The following is a 10557-nucleotide window of genomic DNA, read 5'->3' as shown; positions in this document are numbered from 1 at the left end:
GTTTATTATCTTTAGAAGAGCATTTAAGATCAAGATATTTTGCTTTTCCATGTACCCTAATATTGTCAATTTTAAAGTAATTATAGCCATAAACTTAACAGACATGTATATTAAGATGTAAAATACCTATTTTCACTCATCTTACAGATATTGTAGGAACAGTGAAAAATAATTTAGGAATTATGAGCTTCAAGTTCACCAGCCTACACATGATGACTGATGATTTGAGCTTCCAAAAGAGAAATGCATCCTTGGAGGTAGGAGTATAGCTATGTTCAAAAGAAAACCCAAACATAGAATATTTTAGCACTGTAGCTGTTTATGGTATCTAATAAGGAAAAGCAAAATAAGAAAAGGAAAGAAAAAATGTTTTTTGAACAGTTCTGCATGCCAAATTTAAGATGTACAGTAAAAGTACATTTAAATTCATGGAATTCTAGTAGGCCAGGGCTTGGTACTATTATGAAGTGTAGTCTTCTTTGTGAAAATATGAATATCAACAGAGCATCATTAATCTCTGTTGACAGGTAAACAGTTAGCTAAATTTTAGTAGTTATTATGAACTCAAATTAATGTTATTTGGGGAGTAAAGACTATGGCAGTCTTTTGTGATTCTATGTTATATAATTTTTCCCAATTATATTAAATTTCTTTATGAAAGTAAAGTAATTTAAAGGATGTTTAATCTATTTAGTTGAAATATTCTCAATTAAAAAGTGAAATATACTGGTGTAGAATAAATTACCTGAAGTTTTGATAGTGAAACCAAAATTAATGATTATATCATATATAGAACCAGAAATGCTAGTTTGTTCTTTTGCTAAAGCCCATGATGTAGCATTGCCAGTAATTGATTAATGACTGAACTTTATGAATTTTTACCACAAAGGAGTACATTACAAAATTTCCTTTACCCCTTCTCAAAATTATACCTTGTTACTGTTACCAAAACACCATGCTTCCCTCTGTATTGCCCCAAATCTTCAGTACATGAAAGTCTATGTTAAAGAGTGCTGAAGAGGAAGAAGTTGGGGAGTTAATAAGGAGCAAATTTCCAGGCTCTATAGAAATCATTACTCAATGAGCTATCAGTGTTGCCCCACTTAGTTTTTGTTTTACAGAAAATTTAATTGTTCTATTTGTGTTGGAATGAACAAGCAGTCAGAATTAACAAAGAAAATGACTTTTATTAGTGAATTGGATGGAACCCTCTGGCTGGTCATAGCTCTGTAAGGGTGTCAGAAGGACAAGATGTATTTCTAGACCTCTGTTTATGTGCTGTCGACTAAGCCAGAGGGAAAAAGTTCCCCTCCCATTGCAGGGTTGGTCTACTCTCTTAAAGTGACGTTGGCCGGACTGGCTTTTCTTTTGTAAAGATGTTCCCTGTGTATTCTGTTGAGGATGAGTCCTTTTTAAGACGTGTTGATTTTAATATAAAACTGGAACATTTTTCCTTACCTTACTTCTACCAAGACAACTAAGTGTTCTGTGGGTAGAAGAACATTAAGTGCTCACCAAACAGGTAATTTGTTTTGCTTTTTAAAAAATACATAAAGGTACAATAGACTGTATATAAAATATTCAGAGTAACTCATGGAAATATAGCTAGAAGCATGTCTACCATGTAGAGGGTGTGGATTGGGGAGCTGGTAGGTAACAGGAGCCTGCCTCACGGAGCAACATTAGTGAAGCTAATTGGAGACCAGGATGCCCAAACCTGTGTTTGTACATGACTCTCAAAGATGCTAAATTCATAGTACTTCGTACGAAGTCTTGGTTTTGAAGCCAGATTACCTGCTTTTGATCCTTGGTTCTAAATGCAGGTGTGATCTTAGGCAGCTGTTTACCTTTTCTATACCTTCCTTGTGAGGAGGGCTGTACTAATAGTACCTACCTTGCAGAATTGTGAAGATTGTATGAGTCAGTACCCACATGGTACTTAAAACCGTGCCTGGAATATAACAGATGTATATCCTGTTGATATAAGTTTACAAAAAGGGGTCTTTCTTCCTGGAAACTAGTGTTTCTCTTCTGTTCCCTTTCCTGGTATCATGTTTCCTGAGAAGTTGAATTCTTGTTGAATTCTGATTACAAAGTAATGACAAGATTACTTGGTAGATATGAAAAGAACAGTATGTTAAGGACTATTTCCTGAAAGTAGTGGCCATGGGTGTTCCCCAAAAGATACCAGATGTATCTTTAACCCCCTACAGATGTTCCTTATTGAAACTTTCTCTCTCCTCTCTGCATTCCCTCTGAAATGCCATTTTTAGATTTTTAAGTGCCAAGCTAGCCCTATTAATTGATGTCTGTTCTCTGATTTCGTGTTATTGATAAAGTTTCAAATAGTTTTGCAATTCTCATAGACTAAGAGAACAGTATATCTAACTAACGTTAGTGTAGCGTAAACAGAAGCAATCCTTTCAGGTTCTTGATGGGTACCTGTTGCTTCTCACAGGGGCATTGAAAGGACATGGGCGTGGGTATATCTCCTCGATTTTTCTACAAATTTTTGTGTTGTACCTTTAAAAATATAAAAATATCCAAAGCCATGAACTTTAGCTACTTAAATGGTGACGTAAGTCCTGCTTCTGAACGCTGTCTAACTGTGTGGGACTAAACTTCACAACCAGGCTACAAAGTGACCACCAGGTAGGCAAATTAATGTCACCCTGATGATAATATTGCACGTTGCTGTTGTGAAGAAAGTTTTTTGCCCTTTAGAATTTTACTTAGGGAATAACTACACCCTTCTCTTTCAGAAATTAGGGAGTGTTCATGATACCTATTATGCATTTGAGTGTAGAATTATCTTCAGGCGATTTACTTTATAGCTTACAAAGTGCTCTCACGTTTTACCAGTTTTGTTTTGTTTTTTTTTTTTAAAGATTTATCCATGCATATAAGAACCGGGGTACAGGCCAGATGTGTGGGAGGGTGAGAGGATTCACCAGAGACAGAGCAGGGAACAGAACGGGCAGACTGACGAAATACACGCTGAGGGGAGCAGCGGCTGAGACGGGAGAGGTCTGCCGTGCCATGTGGGTATCTCCCAGGCCTGCTGGCTGGGATTGAACCCAAGCTGCAGAGGCTGCAGGCAGCTTCACAGTACTGTGCTCAACTGCCTGTGCCACCAGGGGAGGCCCACCAGGGTTTGTTTTTTTTTATTTTTTTTAAAGATTTATTTATTTATTTATACGAGCACTAGGGTACAGTCAGAAGCTCGGGAGGGTGAGAGTATTCACTAGAGCCAGAGAGGGGAACAGAACAGGCAGACCGATGAAATGCACTGCTGAGGGGAGCAGCGGGCGGCAGGAGAGGTCTGCACGCCATGTGGGACCCTTGTCCAGAGGCTGGGGATCGAACTGGCGCTGCAGAGGCTGCGGGCAGCTTCGCAACCCAGAGCTCAACCGCTGCGCCACCGGGGAGGCCCACCAGTTTTTTTTTTTTTAAAACTCCATAGAGATGTAGTCATGTTATCAAAAAAATAAATAAATAAATCCCAATCTTCTTCCAACTCTTACTAATCTTTGTGTTCTTCTCGATCCCAATCCTTTCTTGCATGTTAGTTAAGTAGTCATATGGATTCTTTTATTTTAAAGATAAGTTAAACTGTAAGGAAGCATAGTGAAAAGTAAAAAAAAAAGTAAACCTGACTAGTCTTGTCAGGACATTAAGGTGGCTCCTTTAGTGGAGTACTTAAGCGGTTTTCAAAAGGAGAGCTGAGGTCATGAAACATCCCTCTGAAGTGGTTACAAAGAGAATTTAATCAACTGGTTTTTTTTTTTGGTGTGGAAGAGTTCAGAGGAGGGAGGAATTTGGAGGCAAAAGCCAGCTGCTGCTGCTGGCAACTATAGCTGTTCTAGACTATCTATCCCCAAGATAACCTATATGGAAGTCTCTAAGTTCCAAATCTATAGGTAGGTGATGGGTAGGTAGACTGATAGATAAGGATTGAAGCTAGGAACATCTTGTAGGTTTACCCAGTTTCTACTGCCACTTAGATGATAATCATCAGTATTTGCAATACTGATGAAAAGTGGGATAGTTGCTGATAGCTAATATGTCTCTGTTTAAAACCAGACCTTCTTCAGATACCAATTTGTTGGAATAAAAAAGAGTCATTCACTTAGATATTCTCACCTATTGCACTTTATATAGTTATGGTTTTTCTTTGGATAAGTCTTGGCAGTGAAAATTCATTGGCGTATAAATGAAAAAAAAATTGGAGAAAGAGCCCAAAAAAATGAAATATTTGTTGGTTTGAAAGTGAGCCAACTGGAATTTCAGAATGTGAATTAATTATTGTATATTTTATTTTTTCACACTTATCTATTCCCTTGTTTGTTTTTTCCCTTCCTTTCCTTCCTCCCAACCCCTAGCATATATTATTCCCAATTGTCAGAGATTTTGAGTAAAATATGTGTTACTTTTTGTTTATAGCAATATCATTTTCTATCTGGCAGACTAGTGTCCTTAGCAACAGCCCGCAGAAACAAGCCCTTGTCTCATAATTGCAAGAAAAAAGAAATAATCCTTTTCAATGAAAGTGCTAACTACTCTTCTTGCCTTTTCTCTTGCTGCATACTGCTTAGGGAATTCTTCAAAATAGCAACTGTTGATGTCTGTTCACTTCTACAATTCAAGTGATGAGTCTTCATATTAAGACTGGTCTGAAAAAGCTGTATAAATGTACAATTTTTGAAAATTGCCTCATTAAAATATTATACCTCCCAGTAGAGAAGTATTATCAGTATATGCATCTACTTAACTCTAGCCCTATGATTACATGTTTGGCTGATACTTATTAATTTAAAGCCTACTCAACTTTTCACATCTGGGGTATTTGGAAAGAATATTGCAGGACTCATCCAAAATCAACACCACAACTTGATTTCTCTTTGAAAAATATTAATGGAAAAGGCAAACTAAAATTCACTTTGAGTAGGTTTAGAAAAAGAGAGTGACTTTGGTAGAAATAGTTTTTTTGCATGAATTTCAGTTTTCATATTAAAGGAGAACCTTTTCTCTTAAAAAAGCATGTGTATTGAAAACAAAAGCTTCAGATGCCTATGGAAGGAGATTTTTATTTTTTTTTTTTTGTTTTTTGTTTTTTTTAAAGATTTATTTATTTATTTATACAAGCACTGGGTACAGTCAGAAACGCAGGAGAGTGAGAGGATTCACCAGAGACAGAGCAGGGAACAGAACAGGCAGACTGACGAAGTTCGCTGCTGAGGGGAGCAGCAGGCACGACAGGAGAGGTCTGTGCGCCATGTGGGACCCTCGCTGGCAGCCGAGAATCGAACCGGCACTACAGAGACTGCAGGCAGCTTCGCAGCCCAGTGCTCAACCACTGCGCCACCAGGGGAGGCCCTAGGAGATTTTTTAAAGTAGTTTGAGAATCTGGAAAATAGCAGTGTCACCTAATAACTTGAGCCTTATGTAAAAGAATTGTGATATTTCTGAAAATCAACAGAAATGAAATTCTAAGCAAGTTCTTTATGTAAAAAAAGGCAGAGTAAAGATTAGCGTAATTAAAACATGATATTGTTAATTGAGGTGATATCACCAGAAGAATAACAAAGTAAGGGTCAGAGCAATTAAGTATTGGGGTAAATCACTAATGTCCCAACAGGTAATGTACTGTGAGACTCCAACTCCAACTAAAATGTTAAAACTTAACTAAGTTTAGTGGAAATGTTTAGATTCCAGATGAGAATTACCTATAGATTGTGCATCTGGAGGGAAATGAGGAGAAATTGCAAATTATAGGCTAATAGACAAGGTGGCAGCAAAAATAACCAGAGGCGAAATTTCTGGACACGTTAATTTACCTCGATATAACTCTGATCACATTGTTCTTTTGCTGCAAGTTGAGATTATCTCCAGTAATGGGAAGTTTACTCAAGGGACACACATTTGTGTTTGATTCCAAGCCAAGGGGCCCACTGCCTGATGTACATAAAGCCAACTTTATGATACCAGCATTTTGAAAGGACAACAGGTTTGTTTGTGAATCGGCTGGCAAAAAGGAGTTAAAACTCAAATCTTCTGCCCATGAAAGAGAAGAGGCTTATATTGGTTTTTGAAAGTGTGGGGAAGAACAGAGGACTTAAGTTTTCTTGGCTAGAGGTTGGGCAAAGGGCAAAGGAATATAGACTTGCCAGAAGTCTATTGGTTAAAAACTTGCCCATGGACCTCCCTGTGGCTCAAGGGGTTAAGCACCGCACTATGAAGCAATCCTCAGCCTCTGCAGCACGAGTTTGATCCCCGGCCAGCCAGGGAGCAACCCACATGGCGCAGCAGACCTCTCCTGTCTTGCCCACTGCTCCCCTCAGCAGTGTTTTAGGTCCGTTTACTTGTTCTGTTCCCCACTCTGTCTCTGGTGAATCCTCTCACCCCTCCCCCTTACCTCTGGCCTGTACCCCAGCTCTTGTATTCATAAATAAATAAATCTTTAAAAAAAAAAACACCACCTCGCCCATATTTCCAGATGCCCAGCTCTTCCTGGTGGTTAGGCCTCTTGCTTCTGGAATGCCATCCAGGTGGTTCCTTTCTCCGTCCTCTTGGTTCCCAGTCAGGGGTCGAGTGTGGGCTGTATGACTCATTCTAATTGTCATAGTCTGTTGTTTTTGTGAAGACAGGCTTAAAGTATTCCTTGTGATGGTGAGTTAACCACAGTTTCACTCACAGAAAAAGCTGAGCCCAACTTCATGTGGAACACAGCAGCAACGTGTTTGCTTAGTGCCTTACCATTCATCTGATTCAGCTGCCCTATTACGAACCCAGTTACCTCCCTACATCCATTAACACTGACTATTCCCATGAGTCGGGAATGCTGTGCATTGTGGAGCATGTCTGGAATTCAATACCTCTTGGATAGTATGGTAGAATTTGGAGTACATTAAGAAAACACACTAACCCAAAAGATGGGGGAGGTGCAGTGTAAATGGTAACAGGATTTCTGAAATAGAAGGGCAGTCAAGAAGGGGAAGTCCTGAAATAATTAGCTCTTTGACGAGGATCTGGTAATATGGGGGAAAGAAAGACATCTTTAAGATCTCTGTTCCCTGAGGTGGACAGGGGAAGGAGGAGCAGGCAGGAGAGGAATGATAGTGTTCTAGGGTCTATTTGAATAGTTGAGAGGATACATTGGGCATAGAAAGTTCTTGATCAGAGAACTAATTGTCATTATTCTATAATAGAGAGGCATGTACTTGATTCTGAATTCTGGACTGGCAAGTAATCTTCGATGGGTATGCGTTAGAGTAGAACTTGGACATTATCATGGAGAAAAACTGAATGGCAACTTTATGAGATCAGCAAAACTAAGAAAAAATGTAAGAAACATGTAATATAAAATAAATAATAAAATAAGGTGGAGAAACATCCTGTATTTGTGCATGGGAGGTTTTAATAGCACAGAATGTCATTTGTCAAAAAACACTATGAAGGAATTTTTTTTTAATTAGAAAAATAAGATTTGGAAATAGATGTGAACAAATGCCTGGGAGGAGGCAGAGAATATTTTGACTTTTTAAAAATGTGCTCCTTTTTATTGCAATAACTTTGGTATACAACACTGTACTGGATTTAGAGGTTAGGTCATACCTCTTCAGATGTATGTTATCACACCAGGCTCAACACTAAGACATCCATACTCCTCCACACTCTGTTCCCCGCCGTTGCCCTCTATTGCCAGAGTATATTTTGAGAAAAAAAATCTGGAGAAACTTGTCCTCTCGTGACAACAAAGGGTAAAAAATCATTTTAATTATTCTGGTATTGACAGTAATATAAAAATAGATAATAGAAAAGAATTAAGAATCTAGATTAGATCTAGACATAGAACAAAAAAAAGACCTATTTACCTACCTACCCACCTTACTCTTTACCTTTGTTCATTAATGAAAGGATGAATTTATTAAGAATGGCAGTAATATAAAAATGAAATGAAACTAAAAACCTTAGATTGTGTACTTAGAAATGCATGATTATAGGAAAATTAACAATATTCGTTTGGCAAAAGTGACCATAAACAAATTTAAAGGCTAAGTCATTAAACTGAAAAAATATAATTTGCAACTTGAAGGACGGAGAGAAGGCTAATATTATAATGTGCATAGAACTCTTTCAGTTTGCCAACCTGGGAGTGTTGAAGACACAGGTACCCACCCCATGATCCTGTCAAGGATGGTAAACAGATGTCATTCAGGAGTGCCTCAGCACCTATAGGTACCACTGCAGTGGGGCTTTATCATCCGGGAGAGATTGACCTCAATTTAGAATATAACGTGGACAAGTGAGGATTTATTGTCGGGGGAACAGGGTGGTGGTCAGTGGGGGGAAGAGTACTGTGACAAACAACAGGGTTTGCTGGGGGGGCAGGGGAGGGATGAGGTTGGGCTAGTGTCCCCTAACTGCAGATTGCTGTCTTCGCTGCGAGAGGCCAGAATATCTAGACACCACTTGGCAGAATGCAGTGCATGGGGAGCCTGGTAAGCCATCGAGAGTGTAGAGTTCTAGTTGAAGGGACTTTAGTGGGGTTGTTGCAAAAACTGGCACAGGGAAGTACATGGATGTAGAAGTCTCCAGAGCCTAACTGAAGTTTGGTCAAGTAAAGAATGTAAAAGTAATATAATGGAAAAATGGCCAAAAGGACAAAGTCATAATATTTTTTATGAGAATCAAGTTTGTTACAACATTTCTGGAAAGAAATTGAGTAAGATACATTAAAATTACAGGGTCTTTATGCCAGAAACCCCACTCTTGAGAATGTAGGTCAAAAGGAAAGTCCATTCATATAAAAAAATACATGGGCAAGAAGAATTGTACATGACTTAGGGTGACAAAAGACGAGAATGTGCATCAATAAAGAATGTTACCTATACACCAAGAGGTGTTATGCACCTTTTAAAAAGGGTGAATTTAAGTCAAATTTGGAGTTCCAATTTATTTTTTTTTTTAAGATTTATTTTATTTTATTTATTTATTATTTATTTATTTATTTATGCAAGCACTGGGTACAGTCAGAAGCGCGGGAGGGTGAGAGAATTCACCAGAGCCAGAGCGGGGAGCAGAGCAGGCAGAAGGACCGAAGCACACTGCTGAGGGGAGCAGCGGGCGGCAGGAGAGGTCTGCGCGCCATGTGGGACCCTCCTCCGGTGGCAGGGGAGCAGCCGGGGATCGAACCGGCGCTGCAGAGGCTGCGGGCAGCTTCGCAACCCAGCGCTCAACCGCTGCGCCACCGGGGAGGCCCTGGAGTTCCAATTTAGAGGAATTTCTATATGAGGTGGTATTAAGCAGGAGGAGAAAAAGATACTATAGAGAACATAACATGAGTATGTTCTTTAAAAAGACAAAATCCTGTGTGTGTGTGTGTGTGTGTGTGTGTGTGTCATGTGTGTGCCGTGTGTGGGGTTACCGGGGCCTGCAGAGAATGTGAGTGCTGCATGCCACACTTGATATTGGCAAAAGTCGTCTGTAGCGGGCCGGTTTGTGAGAAGTGGAGTGGCAGGAGGAGCAAGATGTCACGGTGAACCCAGCAGCAAAAGTCAAAGATGTAACATGATCACATTTAGGGATTTTTGTAAAAAATACATATGTATATCTAAAAAGAAATAATTCAGGGGAGAGCAGCAAAGAAGTCGTCCTCTTTGCATCTGGTAATGACTTTCCTCTCAGTCATTACCACTCAGCCTGCCTCAGGCTTCTGGAACCCAATGCTGTGCACATCTCTGTGCTCACTGGTTCTTGTTTTGACTAGGCTAGTAAGCCAACATCCCATGAATGGGCATAGGAAAGACTTGAAATCCACTTTTCCATTCTGCTTTCCACCATTCACTGTAGTTTTAGCTTCCCAGCCTCAGATCTCCTCTGAAACAGGGCCACCAGTCCATTGGAAAGTATCAGTTCCTCCGCGAGGCCCCCAGTACAGCCTTTGGAGCATCTCACTGCACCATCCTGGACCCTCAGCCGTAGGAGGTTGGGTGGGTCCGTGGCTTGCAATGATTGGGAGATGTATCAAGTTGAAATTTGTACTATGCTTTCCCACCGAAAATTTGTAAGTTTTGGTTATTGGCTTTCTGGTATCTTTGTGCCAGAGTTCAGGTCACATTGCGCATAAGTCGACTCTTGAGGACTAGGCTGGGGGAATAACTACCAGCTCTAATCCCGTTTCTAATAGAACATACGAAGTAGTGCACACACACAGGAAAAAGCCATGTACAAATTAACTTTATAAAAACAACCTGTTTGTAAACTGGGGACTAACAATCTTAGTGAAAAACTTTGTAAATTATAAAGCTCATGTATTTGTGTTAAATATGAAAGTGATCTGATTTGACTTCGTGGTAGACTTTCCTGTTACAAATGAGTAGACTAATTTTCCTTTGAGCCTCACTGCTAACTGGAGTTTGCTGAACCAAAGTGACTGACCTTTCAAGGTAGAGGGAGCCTTTATTCATATTCTTGCACTTTTTACACCTATTTCTCCTGCAAGGCTTAGCTCTGAGTTTTTAACTTCTGAACCCCTAATCGGAAGCACAGGTTATG

The 10557-nt window shown here is 39.6% G+C and overlaps 1 long non-coding RNA gene across 1 annotated transcript in view; it reads left to right on the top strand.

Annotated features, from left to right (window-relative positions):
* The first annotated feature begins 22 nt into the window (after positions 1-22).
* The window catches only part of LOC119242771 (uncharacterized), a 188644-nt gene continuing 178109 nt past the window's right edge, over positions 23-10557 (top strand). Inside the window, exon 1 of the long non-coding RNA XR_005124570.2 lies at positions 23-257. This is a non-coding gene — a long non-coding RNA (uncharacterized LOC119242771). The remainder of the gene's footprint in view (positions 258-10557) is intronic.

The sequence above is a fragment of the Talpa occidentalis genome, unplaced genomic scaffold, assembly GCF_014898055.3.
Source record: "Talpa occidentalis isolate TD23 unplaced genomic scaffold, MPIMG_talOcc4v2.1 talOcc4.13, whole genome shotgun sequence".
Classification (NCBI taxonomy): domain Eukaryota; kingdom Metazoa; phylum Chordata; class Mammalia; order Eulipotyphla; family Talpidae; genus Talpa; species Talpa occidentalis.
Note: the sequence above shows the minus strand (reverse complement) of the source record. Positions and strands in the feature narration are given on the sequence as shown.